Genomic DNA, 14,456 nt, shown 5'->3' with positions numbered 1-14,456 from the left:
GATTGTGCCTTCTGTCTTGGGTTTCCTTTCCTGCTTGTATGCCCACTCACACAGAATCTGGCTTCTATGTTGTGAACTGCCTTTTGGAGAGGTGTATGGGACAAGGCAGTGATGTTTCCAGGCAAAACACACGACGAACTGATGCCTGCCCACAGCCATATGAATGAGCTTGGGATGGTCTTCTCCCAGTTGAGCCTTGAGATAAATGTTGTCCTGGCTGACACTTTGATTGGAGGCTTGTGAGAGACCAGGAGCTAAAGGCATCCAGCATCACCATGCCCAGATTCCTGACCCACAGAAATTGTGAAAAAACTTTTTGTTGTGTTCAGTTGCTAAGTTCTAGGGGAATTTTGTTATTTAGCAATAAATAGCTAATATAGTAACATTGGAAAACAGTATTCTGACTGGATATTTTAAGGTTAATGACAAAAAAAATACGCTAACACTATACTCATTTGTAATACCATTATTCACAGCGATTGTTTAGCAATTCTGTGACAACTTTTTATGATCAAGGTTGAACAAATAAGTGAATCTATTGTAGGTAAAAGCTAGTTTTCTTATTGGTGGAGAAATAATTTACAAATAAGAAAATAAGGAAGGCTAAAATGAACTTTGAGGTGTTGAATTCGACTCAGATGTACTAGTATGAACTCATAGTGTTTAGTACAGAGATATATAGATATGGAAGTAGACATTGATGTTTGTCTACCATGTAGGTTAGCATGCATACCTATGTTTCCCAGCTTGATCCTTTGAAAAGACTAGAACTAATGACAGAATTGGGAATAGTGAATACTAACAGTGAGTATACTTAGTATTCAGACCTTGTTCTCTAAACATAATTCTCCAATAAAAGGAACTCAAAGAGGGCTTCTTAGAGAAGTGACTGATTCCAGACTTGGGGCATGGAAAATATAAAATGAACCTGGAACATCTTGTAGTGCCAGAAAATAAGAAAATATTTACACAAATAGATAGGAGCATGTCAAAAGGAGACAGGATCCAAGCTGCCAGAGCTCCCAGTGGCCAAATCTGGGACAAGTTGAGCCACAAAGTAAATAACAATATTAATGGATTTTAACCCGTAGGATAAAATAAATATATATTTGTCCATACTGATATCAATTAAATAAATAAATAAATAGAAGATAAGAAGGTAGTTTTCCTTACTGAAGGATTCCAATTCATGTAGAAGGAAGGAGTCAAATACAAAATCACCATTAGGAAAATACCACAGTAATAATTATTTACAGGTAAGATCCACCAATGGATAACAAAGCCAGTAGGTGATCATTTGAGGGGAAGCAAGACATTGGCATAGTGTCAAAAATGTTTACCAGCTACAAGGGGAAAAAATATTGACTTTGTAGTGGAGAAACGAAATACCACCTTAATCATGTAATCAGGATTAATACCAATGGTAATAAGACATATGGGCATGACGTACCTCCTGATATGATACACTGAGAAGGGTATAACATGCCTTCTTATTATTCATGCTCAAACTACACAACCTCAATCTGGTCATGAAGAAACATCAGACAAATCCAAATTGAAGCTCATTCTGCAAAATAACTGCTCAGCACTCTCTAAAGGTCTCCAGGTCATGAAAAACAAATAGAGACTGAGGAATTCTTGCATATCAGAGAGGACTAAAGAGAAGGAACAACTGAATGCAAGGTGTGACTCTGGAACAGGAAAAGGACATTAGTGGAGAGACTGGGGAAATGTGAATAAGATATGTAGTTAATAGTGTTTTACCAATCCTAATTTCCTGGTTTTGATTATTGTGCTATGGTTGTGTAAGATTAACATTAATATTAAGGGAAACAGTGATGGGTATATGTGAACTCTCTACTATTTTTGCAATTTGTATGCTGGGAAACTTCCCTTCTGTAGATCTTTGGTCTTATCTCTGAGGGCAAGATTCAACTGGTTTGCAGAGGGAAGAACTTAGTTCCCAGTCTAGTGAACATTTTCATAGGCACATGCCTTTATTAGTTATATCTACAGTGGGCTAGTAATCTACAGATTTATAAGTCTGTAAAAAAATGATCCTGAGTCACTTGACCTACAATCTCAGAATTATGCTGTTTATATATACTTCAAAAATAGGTATTCTCTCTCTCAGCCTCTACTTTGGACTATGAATGATGACACATGGTATGATCATGTATGTTGAATGGTAGAAGGCCAGGACAGTTACCATCCAGCAGCCTGCAATAGAGTATCACAGAACTATTATCATGTCACCAGGATGCTTTTGTTTTCTATCTCTGAACAGCTCCTTAGCCACTGCTGCAAACAATAGAAGTCTTGATTGCCCCTTTAACTCACAGGATAATTTATGTCTTCTGTCAGTATTCTCTTGGAAAGGGTTTGTTTTACTACAAGCAGAAGTAGAAAGAATTACATGTTGGAACAGTATAGGCAGCACATGTTGAATAACAAATCAATTTGAAATTGACCAAAGTGACGACCTTGTAAAGTAGTTCTGACATGGGAAACTTACAAAGTCTCATGTTAGAATCAAAAATAAATAGTTTGCCAACGGCCTTTCTCCTTTTCCTCTCGACCATCAGTGACCCTCTAATTCATTTTAATAGGCAGAAAATTTTTAAAATGACACAAGCAAGCAATATAAAACAGTACAAAGAATATATATTTTAAAATATCAAATCACAATGTTTAGAGATGAGTGATAATAGCATACATTGTGGACATAATTATAGATAGCTGTCTATATACAGATAGAAGGATGAATGGATGTGTAGGTGTGCAGAGATAGAAACGAAGTTGAAAAGGATCACCTAGATGACGGGTTGATAGGTGCAGCAAACCACCATGGCACATGTATACCTATGTAACAAACCTGCATGTTCTGCACATGTATCCCAGAACTTAAAGTAAAATAAAAAAATTTAAAAAAGAAGAAGATACAGAAGCATGTTATTTTAATAATAAAAACTATTAATTTTTTTCCCTGTATTTGCCATAAGAGATATTGGTTCCTAAAATATCCCTTTAAGGTAAGCAGACACAGTGTAAAGATGCACTAGGAGACTGAAGTAATGCTTTCTTGTAGGGCTCCATATCTCAATTTTATTTTATTTATTTATTTTAGTGCATTACTTTTCTCCATATCTCAATTTTAAACAACATGACTGAGCTCACAACCTTATAAAGTCAGCTACTTAGTTATCTTACCACTTGTTCCATTTCCCTCCCCTCTAGCTTTCATTTTTTATTTTTTTAGCTTGTTTTGGTTTTATTTCATCAGGGCTTATACTATTTACATGCTGTTCTGCAATCACAATTCTTTCCGTTGTTGAAGTTCTATATTTAATTGGATTCAATGCTTACTGTCTCATTATTTTATATTATCCTGTCCTGAGTTCCTTATTGGACTTCCCTCTTGGTTGACTGGATTTCATTATCAAGTAGTAATTTTTTTTTTTTTTTTTTTTTTAAAGACAGAGTCTTGCTCTGTCGCCCAAGCTGGAGTGCAGTGGCATGATCTTGGCTCACTGCAACCTCTGCCTCCTGGGTTCAAGCGATTCTCCTGCCTCAGTCTCCCAAATAGCTGGGATTACAGGCACGCACCACCACGCCCAGCTAATTTTTGTGTTTTTAGTAGAGACAGGGTTTCACCATATTGGCCAGGATGGTCTCGATCTTCTGACCTTGTGATCCACCCTCCTCAGCCTCCCAAAGTGCTGGGATTACAGGCGTGAGCCACCGGGACTGGCCTCAAGTAGTATTTTTTAAAGAAGAGCTCATTAGGGCTATGTTTCCTGAAATTTTAATTTAGTCATATCTGAGAATATCTGCCTGTTGCTTTCACACTTGAACAGCTTGTCTGGGTAAAGTATTTTGGAGTCACATTTACTTTCCCTTATGACTTTGTTCTATCTTCTAGCATGGAAAGCTTCTAGAGAAGAGTCTGAGGCTAGAGAGAATTTCCCCCATTGCAGATAACTGGCTTTTTCTGCCTGAATACTTAAATAATTTTTATTCATACTCCGGTTTTAATAACCAGAATATGTTTTGATGATGTTTGCATTGTGTCAGTGTTCCCTAATATATAGTGTGCCCTTTTGATTAGAAGATCCAATTCTTCCTTCATGGAAATGTTCCTTATTTCAGGGACCCAGTCGTAGGATCACTTTTATCTGTCTTCCTTATCTTTCACCTAGTTGTTTAGTACCTTTTTCTGTACATTTGCCTTCATTAAAAACAATTTCCTCTATTAGATTGACTCTATTTTCCTCCTGTTTCCAATTTATATATTACAGTCTGTATTAAGAACATTTCATTTCATTTTCTTAGCTCCGTCATCTCTCTTTTCATTCTCTAGTTTTATTATATTCTGTTTTAACTTGTGTTTTCTTTCATTTTTGCTGTTGTAGCATGAAACCCAGAAAAAAAGTTTTCTGTTTGTTGAGTTATGTTTTTCTCCAGAATGATTGAGTTTTCCCTCTATTCCACTCTTCTTCCTTCCCCTCCCTTCCTACTTTTCTGTAATTGTATGTTTGCATAGTTACTTTATAATTTTACATTTTGCCCTTGCTTATTATTGGCAGCTTTGGCTGAACCTTCTATTTGCTCTTTATTAATGCATGAGAATGAACTTAGCATTATTCCTACTTTTTCTAGGTTCATCTTTTTAACCCCAGTTGCATGCAGTGTGAGCTCTGGGTATTGTTTCTGTAGTCTCAGTGCTGAAGGATAGTTCTGTTAGGCGAATTGGTATTATTGGTGGAGTGTTGAGTTGGTGTTACATGGGTATTTGCAGAAAAATCCATGTTGAAGATTTCCTCTCCTCAAGTCCTGTTAAACATATCAGGACCCCTCTACCAAGCCAGGGTTGCATTTCACTTGTGTGAGTATTGACTCATCTCCTCAACTCAACACATTCCTTTGGAAAAGGTGGTGAATTCTGATGGATCATCATATTGCTGAGGTCCCATGGGGACCTATGTACTGGCACATTCCATTTCTCTACAAGTTAAAGGGTGTTAATACAATTCCCATCATTTATTGGACTCCTCTGCTTTATTTTTTTTTAGTTCTTCTCAGCAGTGGAGATGGAGTTAGGAGTCTAGCCATGGTATGCTCTACCATGGTTTGCTGTCCTTCGCCTGTCTCATATCCGCTTCTCCTTCCTTTCCCAGTTTAAATTGCATGGCCAATCATTATATGGATCCTTTGTAAAACATACCTTCTAATCAATTGCGTCTATCTCTTATATGGCAAAACTACAATCCTGGCTAAATTCAACTTCTCTGTGTATTCAACTGTGCAACTGAAAATAACTGGAGACAACCCACAGCCTTGTTGACTGGTTTCCTGAACTGCAAGTGGGCCCTTAGTACCACCTAGCAAATCCCAGCACTTTTTTTCTCGTCTAGTTTGTACACTCACTCTCCCAGATGACTATTTCACACATTCTTCTCTCTCCTCAAGCACCCAACACCTCCTCTCTCAACTTCTCTGTCAGTTAGTGTTCATATTTTTTACTTCATTGAGAAAACTGAAATGGTCAGAAGAAAACTTCTGCAGACTCCTACTAAAACATCTACCCACATGCATTTGTGTGAACCCATATTCTTTGGCTTCTATCCTATTGCAAAAGATGAACTCTTATTGCTTCTGCCTATCCAAGGCCAACCCTTCCAACTCTACATTAGACCCTCCTCTCACCTACTCAAAGACATCACTTCAGCAATTTTCCTTTCTCCCTCAGGTGTTTTTGCCTTTCTCCTGTATAAATTTTTCTTCAGCATAAACACATGCTATTACTCCTCTCGGTTTAAAGTAATTTTTTGTTGACCCCACTTATAATCCCATTTCCTGTCTTCTGTTTACATAAGAATTCATGGAGTTGTCTACACTAACTGTCTCCAATTCATCTTTACCCATTTTTTTTTGAACCCACTCCAAACAGGCATTCACCCTGACCATTCTACTAAACTGTTCTTCTGAAGGTCATTATCTTGTTTGTTTCAAATACCTTATATGTGGTTTTAACTACCAAATGTACATCTCTTGCCTAAATTTCTCCACTAAACTCAATATTTGTATATCCAACTTCTTACTTGATATATTTACCTGGATATCTCATAATCATCTCAAAACTAACATGATGAAAACAGAACTCCTGAGCTTCACCCATCCCTCAGACCTGCTCCACTAACAGTCTTCCATATATTATTTAATAACAACTCCATCCTTCCTTTTTATTAGCTCAGGCTCAAAACCTTGGAGCGCTTCTTGATTCTTCTCTGCTACTTATCTTCTTATACCTCACATGCAATCCACCAGAAAATTAGTTTGACTGTGCCATAATATCTACCCGTCTTTCCTCCTTCCCTCCTTCCCTCTCCTCCTTTTTCTTTCCTTCTAGATTCTGACTTTTTATCACCCATCACTACTATCCTAGTCTAAGCCACCATCATCTTTTATTTATATGATTGCACTAGATTCCCCACTGTTCTCCCATCTTCTGCCCCTGTCCCCTGGAGTTATGTGGCAGCATAACTCCAATCTCTGCCTCTGTCTTCACATGACTGTCTTTCTTGTATGTATGTCTGTGTCTCTTTTCTTACAAGAACATTATCCTAACTTGATTAAATCTGAAAAGACCCTATTTTCAAATAAGGTCACATTCAAAATACTGGGGGTTAGGACTTAAACATATCTTTTTACAGGGTAGGACACAATTCAACCCATAAGAATAAGGTACTAGGAACAAAAAGGAGTTGACTAGTGTAAAAGCTATCATTAGGAAAGATTTTGGATAGGTGACTTACTGGATTTGGGAGTGGAAAGAAGGAACATAGGAAAGGAAGTAATGATGGAATGCTCCAAGACTAACATATATATGCTTGCAACTCTTTGCTGAGAAAAGTAGATCATAATTCTCTAACCTGATTCCTATTTGACCTGATCATGACATTTTCCTTGAGTTTTCAGAGAGAAATATTTCTTGTGTATGTGAAAGAGTTTGGAGTGTTTAAAAGTGTTTACAACTATAATGAAGTGCCACAACCACATAGAGACCTAGGATCTTTTCAGCTTACTAAGAAAACACTTCTGAGATAGAGGTTAGGACATAGCAAAGAGAAAACAAATTACCCAGAAAATAAGAATGTGTCATCAGTTCTTCTGTTTTAAAAGCCCCAGGGCTTGTTGCCAAATAAATTCTTTAATAGCACATGCTTTTTCTTCGGGATAAATGAGGTTCCCCCTATCTGAACACTTTTTACAGGCTAGTCAAATAAGATAAAAGATGGAAAGGTTAAAAAAAAAGTGATGATTGCACCAATACGAGTGTTTACAGAAGAAATTTTTTATATAAGTTGTAACATCCCTACTGACATCTTTGATTCCAAAGTATTACCAATAGCTATTTGACATGAAGTCACTTTCTCTTAGACATGATGAATATGAGCAGTGTCCTTAAAAATTCATTTTTATAACCCCAAGGCATTGATACTCTGACAAATCTGCCCTCTTCATTTTTTATCACTTATTTCTCTCACTTATATATATATGAAGGATATTGTAAAATGTGGAGATCCATCCGATTAATGCAGTTTGGGGTCTAAAACTAAATATTCACTGAATTTCATTGCAATGTTAAAAGGTAACCAACAGAAAGGTCAGTAGTACTTGAATGTCAAATCTGGCATCAGAAGATTACAGAGGATTATAATAGAATAACCCTGTAAGCACAAAAATGTTCAATGAGGAAAAGTCAATTGAGAAAAAAAGGTTAAGAATGAGTTTAATCAGTTGTATGCAATGTTGTTAACTGTAAACACCCAAGTGTGTCTTCCCAGGTTTTAAATCAGAATTTAACTATGAGTATTTATTAAGCGTAATGCAAGTACGCATGTGCCAGACCAAAGGCAATGGTTTTACCCAGCAGGATGAGGGAAATTGCAATCTCAACATTGTTTCTCCAAACTACAGCAATGTTTTTGTTGAGTGAGTCATGTTCTAAATACCTGATTATGTTCAGAAAGAATGTTCAGACAGAAAACTCACTGAATATACTCTCAACACATTTGTTACTCTGCAACTGGAAAGGAAGATGATACTCATATTTCACAGATGCCCAAGAATGCACATGTGAATGAGCAAAGACCTTGGCTTCCATGCAGAGCAGCCTGAGTGCCAGTTCTCCCAATGAAGAAAGAAGCTGTGATCTGAATCTTAAAAAGCTAGTGTCTTACCTCCTCTACCTGCTGAACACATGAAAGAAGAGTCAAGAGAAAGAATGAAGACAAACTGCAATGTACAATGAAGAGATTGTTTGAATCCATGGGGTGCTCTTGTACCTCCTACATTCAGAAAATCTGTTGTTTCATTTGTGCACTTTGTAAATTCAATTCAATACTTTTGAGTCCCCAGTCTTTCTAGGCACACTTAACATATATGGGGATATTCCAAGTATACGGCAATGGCAAGCCATGGGTGAGAGTGTGGCTGACATGTTTCAGAAAGAGTGAGTAGGCTAGAGAGGCTGGCATGGTATGATTGAGGGCAAGAAAAGTAAAATATGAGGTAAGAGAGGCAACAGAAAGCCAGATCATAATGACCTTACGGGCCATTATAAGAACTTTTACTTTTACCCTGATTAAAGTGTGGTACCATTGTAGAGTTTTGGGTAACGGAGTGTCCTATTAAAGCAAATACTCCGAGAATAGACTGGGAGAATCTGATGATTAAATGTCTTGGGGATGATCTTCTCATGGAGTATCTTACTGGGGTTCTCGCATTTCCTGAATTTGAATGTTAGCCTCTCTAGCTAGGTTGGGGAAGTTCTCATGAACGACATCCTGAAACATGTTTTCCAACTTGATTCTATTTTCCCTATCTCTTTCCAGTACACCAATCAGTCATATATCCAGTTTGTTCACATAATCTCATATTTCTTAGAGCTTTCGTTCATTCCTTTTCGTTCTTTTTTCTCTATGCTTGTCTGTCTTATTTCAGAAAGTCAGTCTTTACGCTCTCAAATTCCTTCCTCTGCTTTATCTATTCTGCTATTAATACATGTGATTGCATTATGAAGTTCTTGTAGTGTGCTTTTCAGCTCTATCAGGTCGACTGCATTCCTCTCTATACTGGCTGTTTTGGTCGACTGCATTCCTCTCTATACTGGCTGTTTTGTCTGTCAGCTCTTGCAGTGTTTTATCATGATTTTTAGCTTCCTTGCATTGCATTACAATGTAATCCTTTTGCTGAATGAAGTTCGTTCCTATCCATATCCTGAATTCTACTTCTGTCATTGCAGCCATCTCAGCCTCAACCTAGTTCTGAACCTTTGATGAAAAGGTGATGCACTCATTTGGAGGAAAGAGGCCACTCTGGCTTTTTGAGTTTTCAGTGTTCTTTTTCTGATTCTTTCTCATCTTTGTGGGCTTCTACCTTCAATCTTGGAAGTTGCTAACCTTTAGTGTTTTTTTTTCTTTTAGCAGTCTGGCCACTTTTCTGTAGGGCTGCTGTGGTTTGCTTGGGGTCCACTTCAATCTCTAGTTGCTTTGGATCTTCTAGTATCCTAAAGTATCCCCAGTAAAGGCTGTGAAACAGCAAAGATGGCAATCTGTTTCTTCCTCTGGGAACTCCGGCCCAGGAGGTATGGATCTGTTGCTGGCCCAAACACACCTGTAGGAGGTGACCAGAGGCCTGACTGGGATGTCTTACCAAGTCATGAGGAACAGGATCAGGGACCTGCTTAAAGAAGAAGTCTGACCACACTTTCATAGAGCATCTGTGCCACTTCCATCCTCAGTCAGCTTGGGCTCTCTAAAGCCTGGAGACTGGAATGGCTAAGTTGCCCAAACAACAAAGTTGGTAGCCTGCCCCTCCCTCTGGGAGCTCTGTCCCAGGGAGTTTGCAAATCTCTTTTAGCCAGAGAACACCAGTGAGGGTGGCTGGAGGCTTTAGTTGGGAGGTCCCGCCTAGTGATGAGGAATGGGATTGGGGACCCACTTAATGAAGTTGTCTGGCCACATTTGGATAGAGTAGCTGTGCTGTGCTGGGGGATCCCTTCTGCACCCTTTTGGTTTGGACTCTCCAAAGCCTGCAGACTGGAACTGCTAAGTCACCCAAACAGCAAAGATGGCGGCCCACCTTACAACACTGCTGCTAGTGGCTGGTTGGAATTCCAAACCAGTGGGTCTTATCTTGTGAGGTGCCATAGAACTAGGGCCCGCAGACCATCACTGCTTGGCTCCCTGGATTCAACCTCTTTGCTAGCAGTATGTACAGGGGTTGGTTCTCCCACTTTGCCCAGAACTGGAGTATCTAAAGTTCCCAAGTCTCTGCTCATGCTCAAGTGACTGCTCTGCTGAGACCCCAGGTATTTCTGTGTGTCAGACTGAAGGCTCTGGTGAAGTGGGTTCACAAGGGGATCTCCTGAATTAAGAGTTGCAAAGATCTGTGGGAGAAGCATCATTTCCTGGGGTAGCACATTCACTCACCACTTCCTTGGCAGAGGTTCTCCTGGTTCCATATCACTTCTGGGTGGGCCATCATCCTGCCTTGTTCTCTTCATCATCTATGCATCAAGTTGTTTCCTTGATTAGTCCCAATGCGAGTGCCTGGATGTTTCAGTCCAAGGTGCTGTGTTTACTTGCTCCTTTCATTCCTCTCCATGAGTCATGCATTAGCTGCTTCTAGTCAGCCATTCTCTATTTGTTTATATATTTAATTGTAACAGTGAGTTTTATACTTTCATATGCTTTTGTGTTACTGTTTAACCTCTTTTATTTTAACCTGAAGAACTCTCTTTAGTATTTCTTCTAAGGCAGACCTAGTGGTGACAAACCACTTCAGCTAAGTTTTTTTTTAGTCTGGAAAAGTCTTAATTTGTCCTTAATTTCTGAGATAGTTTTGCCAAGTACAATATTCTTGGTTGACAGTTGTTTTCTTTCAGCACTTTGAATATATCACCCCCTTCCCTTCTGGCCTGTAATATTTCTGCTGAAAAATTCACTCATAATGTGATATGGGATCACTTGTACATGAGGAGTTGCTTTTCTCTTGCTGCTTTCAAAATTCTTTCTTTGTCTTTGAATTTTTACAATTTGATTATGATGTGTTTTACTATAAGAGTTCAACATATGGAAATTCAAGGGATCCAGAATAGCCAGAAAAATCTTGGAACAAAAAATACACAAGGAACAGTTACACAGTTGGAGGATATAGCACTTCACACCCCCTAAGATGGCCATAATAAAAAATACAGATTATAGCAATATTGGTGAGGAGGTAGACAAATTGAAACTCTCATATTTTGGTAAGTTAACTTTGAAAACATTATGCTAAATGAAAGATGCTAGTCACAAAAGACCACATATTTTGTGACACCACTTATATGAAATGTCTGGAACAGAAAAATCTATAGAGACTAAAAGTAGATTAATAACAGGGATGCAGGGAGAGGGCCATGACTGATGTATTTGGGGTAACAGCTAAAAGGTGCAGGATTTCTTTTTGGAGTGATGAAAATGTTCTGAAATTGAATGTGGTGATGGTTGCACAACTCTGTGACTGTATTAAAAACCATTGAATGGTATACTTTAAATGCATGAATTGTATACTATGTAAATTATATCTCAATAAAGCTATTTTTTAAATAAAAGCTTTCAACTGTTAGAACCAATAAATAAATTCAGTAAAGTTGCAGGATACAAAAATCAACATACAAACACAATAGCAGTTCTGTACCCTAGTGAACTATGTGAAAAAGAACTCAAAAAATCTCATTTAAAATAGCTATACAAATGAAATACTTAGGAATAAATTTAACCAAGGAGGTGAAAGGCCTATACAGTGAAAAGTATAAAATATTGACAAAAGAAAATAAAACACAAATAAATTGAAAGATATTCTGTGTTCATGGATTAGAAGAATTAATATTGTTAAAACGTCCATACTATTCGATGTGATCTACAGATTCATTGAAATTCTTATCAAAATTCCAATGACACTTTTCATAGAAATAGAAGAACAATCCCAAAATTCACGTGGAACCACCAAGACTGTATAGTTAAAGCAATCTTGAGAAAAAAAGAACATAACTAGAGGCATCACACTACTTGACGTCAAAATATACTGCAAAGCTATATCATAACAACTTGGAACTGGCATAAAAACAGATATGTAGACCAATGAAACAGAATAGACAGTCCCAAAATAAATACACGTGTTTATGATCAATCGATTTTCAACAAATGTGCCAAAAACACACAGTAGGGAAAAGAAAGTCCTTCAATAAATGATGTTGGGAAAACTGGAAATCCACATCCAGAAGTATGAAATAAGACCCTCACCTCACAATATATGCAAAAATCAACTGAAAATGGATTAAAGACTTAAACGTAAGACCTGAAACTGTGAAGAATAAAATAGAGGAGAAGCTCCATGGTACTGATGTAGGTAGTGATTTTTGGATAGGACCCCAAAAGCACAGACAACAAGAGCAGAAATAGACAAATGGGATTAAATAAAATTTAAAAGATTCTATACAGCAAATGAAGTAATCAACAGAGTGAGAAGATACAATGTATGGAATAGGAGAGTATATTTTTACACCATACACCTGATAGAGGGGTAATATCTAAAATATGTAAGAAACTCAGACAAATCAATAGTAAGAAAACAACCCAATTTAAAAGATGGGCAAATGACATGAATAGACATTTCTCAAAAGAAGACATACAAGTGACCAACAGGTATACTTTTAAAAATGCATAACATTAGTAATCATCAGGAAAATGCAAATTAAAACCACAATGAGATATCACCCCATGTCTTTTAGAGTGCTTATTATCAAAAAGACAAAAGATATAAAGTGTTGCCGAGTATGTGGAGAAAAGGGAATCCTTGTACACTGTTGGTGGGAATGTAATTAGTATAGCCATAATGAAAAACAGTATGGAGGTTCCTCAAAAAATTAAAAATAAGAGTACCAAATGATCAAATAATTCCACTTCTGGTTATATATCTAAGGGAATTGAAATCAGTATGTTGAATGGACATCTGTACTTCCATGTTCAATGCAGCATTATTCAAAATAGCCAAGATATGGAATCAGCCTAAGTGTCCATCAGTGGATCAATGGATAAAGAAAATGTGGTGTAAATTTACAATTGCAAAAATAAGGAACCAACCCAAATGCCCATCAACTAACGAGTGAATAAAGAAAATGTGGTATATATACACCATGGAATACTACTCAGCCATAAAAAGGAATGAAATAATGGAATTTACGGCAACCTGGATGGAGTTGGAGGCCATTATTCTAAGTGGAGGAATGGAAAATCAAATATCGTATGTCCTCACTTATAAGTGTGAGCTAAGCTATGAGGATGCAAAGCCATAAGAATGATATAATGGACTTTGGGGACTTGGAGGGAAAGGGTAGGAGGGGATGAGGGATAAAAGACTACACATTGGGTACAGCATACACTGCTTGGGTGACGGGTGCACCAAAATCTTAGAAATTACCATTAAAGAACTTATCTGTGTAACCAAAAAAAGAAAAAAGCTGTATATATAGAAAATGGAGTACTATATAGCCATAAAAGGGGAGGAAAGCCTGTCATTTGTAATGACATAGATCAGCCTGGAAGACATTGTAAGTGAAGTAAGGCAGGCACAGAAAGACAGATACCTCATGATCTCATTTATATGTAGAACATTAAAAAGTCAAGCTCATAGAAGCAAAAGATAGCATGGTGGTTACCAGAGGCTGATGGATAGAGATTGGGATGACGTTGGTCAAAAACCACAAAATTTCAGTTAGGAGGAATAAATTCAAAGGATCTATTTTACATCATGGTGACTACAGTCACTAATATATTGTATACATGAAAATTGCTACATGAGAGTAGATTTAAAGTGTTCCCATTTAAAAAATTGTAAACGTGAAATATTTTCTATAGTAAATAGTTTGATTTAGCCATGCCACAGTGTGTATGCATATATATACACACACACATATATATGTCAAAACATCACATTGTACACCACAAATATATTTACACATTTTAATTAGTCAATTAAAAATTAAATTTAAAAAATCTTTCCATGATTCAGTTCAGAATGGTGGCTAGTGTTCTGGCAAAATGGGTGCACACATACATGCGGAAAGGAAAAATATATTGTGCTTTTTAGTGGCTGGAGACTTATAGCAACCCTTGCATCATATTGTGCACTCAGCCAAGTAATAGCTATTCTCACATTCTTATTTTACTAAATCACACTTTAGGGCCACATATTTGCCTTTTGTGTTTATACTTGAATTTAAACTTAGGAGCTCTCCCACTGTAATCTTGGGCAAGTTGTTTAACATATCTATGTCTCAGTTTTCTTATCTGTAAAATGGGGCAAATATGGCACCTACTACATATTGCTCTAAAAACTAAATAAGTTAA

Source organism: Theropithecus gelada, chromosome X (assembly GCF_003255815.1).
Source record: "Theropithecus gelada isolate Dixy chromosome X, Tgel_1.0, whole genome shotgun sequence".
NCBI lineage: Eukaryota > Metazoa > Chordata > Mammalia > Primates > Cercopithecidae > Theropithecus > Theropithecus gelada.
The sequence above is the reverse complement of the archived record's forward strand: the minus strand, read 5'-3'. Positions refer to the sequence as shown.